The following is a 7,500-nucleotide window of genomic DNA, read 5'->3' as shown; positions in this document are numbered from 1 at the left end:
GGCTGCAAACCACTTTCCGCCGCCTCCCTCCGCGGGCGTGAGACCGACGGTCGTCGGGTTTAGTTCCGCGGCTAGAGCAGGACGAGGGGCAGCGAACGGTACCGGAACGAACCCGGTCGCACACCGGGAAGTCGAGTGCCGGGTCTCGAAACGGAGCCGGGTCGGCCCAGTTTAAAACGGAGAAGAGAGTGCTGCCCTCTGCGGGTGAAAACATGGAAGTACGTTGGTTAATGATTTCCAGTTCACCCCGCTTGGTCAGGCCCACTCGGAGGCGGATAACTCCGGAACGCCGAGGCCGATTTCCTGCGGGTATGGCTCGTTGCGTGCGGCAGGAGGCGGCGCAGCGTTCGGTACCGAGCACTCGGAGGTGCGGTGCTGCCCGCCGGAGTGACAGCGAAAGGCTGCGCACCGCTTTCCGCCTGCTAACTCGGCGTCCGTGAGACCGACCGACTCCGCTTTAGCACCGGAGCTAGAGTGGGGCAAGGGGCACCGAAGGGTACCGGAACGATGACGTTCGCACACCGGGAAGTCGAGTGCCGGGCCGCCGAAAGCGAGCAGGGTGCCACCGCTCGGGGCCCCGGTTTGTCCGTCCCACCCGGAGGCCCATATCTCCGGAAGACACAGGCCGATTTCCACCGGGTATGGCTCGTTGTGTGCGGCCGGACCAGGCGCAGCGGACGGTACCGAGCACTCGGAGGTCGGGCGCTGCCCGCCGGAGGTACAGCGAAAGGCTGCAAACCACTTTCCGCCGCCTCCCTCCGCGGGCGTGAGACCGACGGTCGTCGGGTTTGTTTCCGCGGCTAGAGCAGGACGAGGGGCAGCGAACGGTACCGGAAGGAACCCGGTCGCACACCGGGAAGTCGACTAGCGGGCCGCCGAAAGCGAGCACGGGGCCCCGGTTTGTCCGTCCCACCCGGAGGCCCATATCTCTGGAAGGCACAGGCCGATTTCCACCGGGTATGGCTCGTTGTGTGCGGCCGGACCAGGCGCAGCGGACGGTACCGAGCACTCGGAGGTCGGGCGCTGCCCGCCGGAGGTACAGCGAAAGGCTGCAAACCACTTTCCGCCACCTCCCTCCGCGGGCGTGAGACCGACGGTCGTCGGGTTTGTTTCCGCGGCTAGAGCAGGACGAGGGGCAGCGAACGGTACCGGAACGAACCCGGTCGCACACCGGGAAGTCGACCAGCGGGCCGCCGAAAGCGTGCTCGGGTCCCCGGTTTGTCTGTCCCACCCGGAGGCTGAATATCTGAGGAAGTCCGAGGCCGATTTCCTCCGGCTAACTCGGCGGGCAATGTGTCCCCCCCACCATCTTCGGCTGATTACCGTGGCTGGACCGGATCAAGGAGCAACGGAACCGTGCCAGAACGACGTCGGTCGGACGGCGTGAACTGATAGTGCCGAGGCCGGAAACCGAGCCGGAAATGTGCACCGATTTATTGGTCCCACTCGCAGGCCCATATCTCCGGAAGGCCGAGGCCGATTTCCTCCGGGTATGGTTCGCTGCGTGCAGCCGGAAGGGGAGCAGCGGACGGCACTGAGCAGCCGGAGGTGCGGCGCTGCCCGCCGGAGCTGCAAGCGAAAGGCTGCGCACCGCTTTCCGCTGGTTAACTCGGCAGGCCGTCAGGCCGACCGACTCCGCTTCAGCACGGGAGCTAGAGTCGGGCAAGGGGCACCGAAGGGTACCGGAAGGATCACGTTCGGACACCGGGAAGTCGAGTGCCGGGCCGCCGAAAGCGAGCTCGGGGCCCCGGTTTGTCCGTCCCACCCGGAGGCCCATATCTCGAGAAGGCACAGGCCGATTTCCTCCGGGTTTGGCTCGCTGCGTGCGGCCGGACGAGGTGCAGCGAACGGTACCGAGCACTCGGAGGTGCGGCGCTGCCCGCCGGAGGTACAGCGAAAGGCTGCAAACCGCTTTCCGCCTCCTCTCCCCTCGGGCGTGAGACCGACGGTCGTCTGGTTTGCTTCCGCGGCAAGAGCAGGACGAGGGGCACCGAGCGGTACCAGAACGAACCCGGTCGCACACCGGGATGTCGAGTGCCCGGCCCAAACCCGCTACCCCCCCCCCCCACCCGAAAGCGAGCCACGGTTTGTGGATTAAAAGTGAAGCGGCAAAGATTTGTAAAACAGCGTGAAATGATGAACCAGAAGCCCAAAGTAATGGTGGGAATAAAAGTTCCGAAATGTGAAATGGTGAACCAGAAGTTGTGTGAACTGTTTAACCCAAAGTGGCAAAAATGGATTAAAAGGGGTGAAATGATCGACCGCAAAGCAGGGCAAGCATTAAACAAAAGCAGCAGCATTTTTTAAAAAGGGACAAATGGTTTACCAGAATCCCAAAAGAATGCTCAGAGACTTAAGTGCCAAAGGGGCAAATGGTTAACCAGAAGCTGGGTGAACTGCTTAACCCAAAGTGGGAAAAAGGATAAAAAAGGGGTGAACTGATCAACCAGAAGTCGACAACAATGTGCGGCGATTAAGTCTGAAAGAGGGAAAGGTTGACCGGAAAGCAGGGAAATGATTAAACAAAAGCAGAAAAATTCAGTAAAAAGGGGCAAGTGGTGAACCAGAAGTTGGGTGAACTGCTTAACCAAAAGTGGGAAAGAGGATTAAAAGGGGAGAAATGTTGAACCAGATGTCGAAAACAATGCGCGGCGATGAAGTCTGAAAGAGGAAAAGGTTGACCGCAAAGCAGGGAAAGGATTAAACAGAAGCAGCAATATCTTTTAAAAAGGGACAAATGGTGAACCAGAATCCCAAAAGAATGCTCAGAGACTTAAGTCCCAAAGGGGCAAATGGTTAACCAGAAGCTGGGTGAACTGTTTAACCAAAAGTGGGAAAAAGGATTAAAATGTTGTGAAATGATTAACCAGAAGGCGAAAGCAAAGTGCGGCGGCGAAGTCCTAAAGGGGAAAAGGTTGACCATAAAGCAGGGAAATGATTAAACAAAAGCAGAAAAATTCAGTAAGAAGGGGCAAATGGTTAACCAGAAGTTGGGTGAACTGCTTAACCAAAAGTGGGAAAGAGGATTAAAAGGGGAGAAATGTTGAACCAGATGTCGAAAACAATGCGCGGCGATGAAGTCTGAAAGAGGAATAGGTCGACCGCAAAGCAGGGAAATGATTAAACAAAAGCAGAAAAATTCAGTAAAAAGGGGCAAATGGTGAACCAGAAGCTGGGTGAACTGCTTAACCAAAAGTGGGAAAAAGGATTAAAAGGGGAGAAATGTTGAACCAGATGTCGAAAACAAGGTGCGGCGATGAAGTCTGAAAGAGGAATAGGTCGACCGCAAAGCAGGGAAAGGTTTAATCAAAAGCAGCAATATCTTTTAAAAAGGGACAAATGGTGAACCAGAATCACAAAAGAATGCTCAGAGACTTAAGTCCCAAAGGGGAAATGGTTAACCAGTAGCTGGGTGAACTGTCCAACCCAAAGTGGGAAAAAGGATTAAAAGGGGTGAAATGATTAACCAGAAGGCGAAAGCAAAGTGCGGCGGCGAAGTCGTAAGGGGAAAAGGTTGACCAGAAAGCAGGGAAAGCATTAAACAAAAGCGGCAACATTTTTAAAAAAGTGGCAAATGGTTAACCAGAATCCCAAAAGAATGCTCAGAGACTTAAGTCCCAAAGGGGAAATGGTTAACCAGAAGCTGGGTGAACTGGTGAACCAAAAGTGGGAAAAAGGATTAAAAGGGGAGAAATGTTTAACCAGAAGGCAAAAGCAAAGTGCGGCGGCGAAGTCCAAAAGGGGAAAAGGTTGACAAGAAAGCAGGGAAATGATTAAACCAAAGCGGAAAAATTCAGTATAATGGGGCAAATGGTTAACCAGAAGCTGGGTGAAATGGTTAACCGAAAGTGGCAAAAAAAGATTTAAAGGGGAAAAATGATTAACCAGAAGTCGACAACAATGCGCGGCGATGAAGTCTGAAAGGGGAAAAGGTTGACCACATAGCAGGGAAACGATTAAACAAAAGCGGCAACATTTTTAAAAAAGTGGCAAATGATTAACCAGAATCCCAAAAGAATGCTCAGAGACTAAGTCCCAAAGGGGAAATGGTTAACCAGAAGCTGGGGGAAATGGTTAACCAAAAGTTGCAAAAATGATTAAAAGGGGTGAAATGATTAACCAGGAGGCTAAAGCAATGTGCCGCGGTGAAGTCTGAAAGAGGGAAAGGTTGACCAGAAAGCATTAAACAAAAGCGGCAACATTTTTTAAAAATTGGCAAATGATTAACCAGAATCCCAAAAGAATGCTCAGAGACTAAGTCCCATAGGGGAAATGGTTAACCAGAAGCTGGGGGAAATGGTTAACCAAAAGTTGCAAAAATGATTAAAAGGGGTGAAATGATTAACCAGAATTCGAAAATAATGTGCGGCGATGAAGTCCTAAAGGGGAAAAGTTTGACCACAAAGCAGGGAAAGCATTAAACAAAAGCGGCAACATTTTTTAAAAATTGGCAAATGATTAACCAGAATCCCAAAAGAATGCTCAGAGACTAAGTCCCAAAGGGGAAATGGTTAACCAGAAGCTGGGGGAAATGGTTAACCAAAAGTTGCAAAAATGATTAAAAGGGGTGAAATGATTAACCAGGAGGCTAAAGCAATGTGCCGCGGTGAAGTCTGAAAGAGGGAAAGGTTGACCAGAAAGCATTAAACAAAAGCGGCAACATTTTTTAAAAATTGGCAAATGATTAACCAGAATCCCAAAAGAATGCTCAGAGACTAAGTCCCAAAGGGGAAATGGTTAACCAGAAGCTGGGGGAAATGGTTAACCAAAAGTTGCAAAAATGATTAAAAGGGGTGAAATGATTAACCAGGAGGCTAAAGCAATGTGCCGCGGTGAAGTCTGAAAGAGGGAAAGGTTGACCAGAAAGCATTAAACAAAAGCGGCAACATTTTTAAAAAAGTGGCAAATGATTAACCAGAATCCCAAAAGAATGCTCAGAGACTGAGTCCCAAAGGGGAAATGGTTAACCAGAAGCTGGGGGAAATGGTTAACCAAAAGTTGCAAAAATGATTAAAAGGGGTGAAATGATTAACCAGGAGGCTAAAGCAATGTGCCGCGGTGAAGTCTGAAAGAGGGAAAGGTTGACCAGAAAGCATTAAACAAAAGCGGCAACATTTTTTAAAAAGTGGCAAATGATTAACCAGAATCCCAAAAGAATGCTCAGAGACTAAGTCCCAAAGGGGAAATGGTTAACCAGAAGCTGGGGGAAATGGTTAACCAAAAGTTGCAAAAATGATTAAAAGGGGTGAAATGATTAACCAGGAGGCTAAAGCAATGTGCCGCGGTGAAGTCTGAAAGAGGGAAAGGTTGACCAGAAAGCATTAAACAAAAGCGGCAACATTTTTTAAAAATTGGCAAATGATTAACCAGAATTCCAAAAGAATGCTCAGAGACTAAGTCCCAAAGGGGAAATGGTTAACCAGAAGCTGGGGGAAATGGTTAACCAAAAGTTGCAAAAATGATTAAAAGGGGTGAAATGATTAACCAGGAGGCTGAAGCAATGTGCCGCGGTGAAGTCTGAAAGAGGGAAAGGTTGACCAGAAAGCATTAAACAAAAGTGGCAACATTTTTAAAAAATTGGCAAATGATTAACCAGAATCCCAAAAGAATGCTCAGAGACCAAGTCCCAAAGGGGAAATGGTTAACCAGAAGCTGGGGGAAATGGTTAACCAAAAGTTGCAAAAATGATTAAAAGGGGTGAAATGATTAACCAGGAGGCTAAAGCAATGTGCCGCGGTGAAGTCTGAAAGAGGGAAAGGTTGACCAGAAAGCATTAAACAAAAGCGGCAACATTTTTTAAAAATTGGCAAATGATTAACCAGAATCCCAAAAGAATGCTCAGAGACTAAGTCCCAAAGGGGAAATGGTTAACCAGAAGCTGGGGGAAATGGTTAACCAAAAGTTGCAAAAATGATTAAAAGGGGTGAAATGATTAACCAGGAGGCTGAAGCAATGTGCCGCGGTGAAGTCTGAAAGAGGGAAAGGTTGACCAGAAAGCATTAAACAAAAGTGGCAACATTTTTTAAAAATTGGCAAATGATTAACCAGAATCCCAAAAGAATGCTCAGAGACTAAGTCCCAAAGGGGAAATGGTTAACCAGAAGCTGGGGGAAATGGTTAACCAAAAGTTGCAAAAATGATTAAAAGGGGTGAAATGATTAACCAGGAGGCTAAAGCAATGTGCCGCGGTGAAGTCTGAAAGAGGGAAAGGTTGACCAGAAAGCATTAAACAAAAGTGGCAACATTTTTAAAAAATTGGCAAATGATTAACCAGAATCCCAAAAGAATGCTCAGAGACTAAGTCCCAAAGGGGAAATGGTTAACCAGAAGCTGGGGGAAATGGTTAACCAAAAGTTGCAAAAATGATTAAAAGGGGTGAAATGATTAACCAGGAGGCTGGAGCAATGTGCCGCGGTGAAGTCTGAAAGAGGGAAAGGTTGACCAGAAAGCATTAAACAAAAGTGGCAACATTTTTAAAAAATTGGCAAATGATTAACCAGAATCCCAAAAGAATGCTCAGAGACCAAGTCCCAAAGGGGAAATGGTTAACCAGAAGCTGGGGGAAATGGTTAACCAAAAGTTGCAAAAATGATTAAAAGGGGTGAAATGATTAACCAGGAGGCTAAAGCAATGTGCCGCGGTGAAGTCTGAAAGAGGGAAAGGTTGACCAGAAAGCATTAAACAAAAGCGGCAACATTTTTTAAAAATTGGCAAATGATTAACCAGAATCCCAAAAGAATGCTCAGAGACTAAGTCCCAAAGGGGAAATGGTTAACCAGAAGCTGGGTGAAATGGTTAACCAAAAGTTGCAAAAATGATTAAAAGGGGTGAAATGATCAACCAGAAGTCGAAAATAATGTGCGGCGATGAAGTCCTAAGGGGCAAAAGTCACCCAGAAGGCAGGGAAATGATCAAACGAAAGCAGCCAAAAAATTATTAAAAGAGGGGAACTGATGAACCAAAAGATGAGAAACGGCCCGCAGAGACTAAGTCCAAAACGGGAACTGGTGAACCGGAAATGATTAACCAAAAACTAAGTCCGAAGAGGGAACTGGTAAACCAGAACTGAGTAACCCGATTTTTAAAATTAATTATAAATGGGGAAACGATTGAGCAAAAGGCGGAAATTAAGTCACAGGGACCATGTCCGAAAGGGCAAGAGGTTACCCCGTAGGGGGCATTCGTCAACTCAATCTGAAAACTTTGGAGGCAAATCTGACCAAAATGCGGAAATCGGACCACACCGCGAGGGGCGCCATTCGACGGGGCAGGGTTAGACGCGTCGAACGGTACCTGAAGGTCCCGGCTGCGACACGTGAGTCCGGAGATATGGCCAGTCAAAGTCTGATGGGAGGTACCGAAGCCGAAAAATCGAAACGCGTTTGCGGCGATTCGGTGTCAGAGAGTCGGTCACGAATTCAAATTCGTCCCGCTGATTCGCCAATTGCCAGCCGGTTCCGGGGGGATTGGCGGGGTACCTGCAGGATAGTAAGAGGTGGC

Source organism: Heptranchias perlo, unplaced genomic scaffold (assembly GCF_035084215.1).
Source record: "Heptranchias perlo isolate sHepPer1 unplaced genomic scaffold, sHepPer1.hap1 HAP1_SCAFFOLD_755, whole genome shotgun sequence".
NCBI classification, from domain to species: Eukaryota; Metazoa; Chordata; class Chondrichthyes; order Hexanchiformes; family Hexanchidae; genus Heptranchias; species Heptranchias perlo.
Note: the sequence above shows the minus strand (reverse complement) of the source record.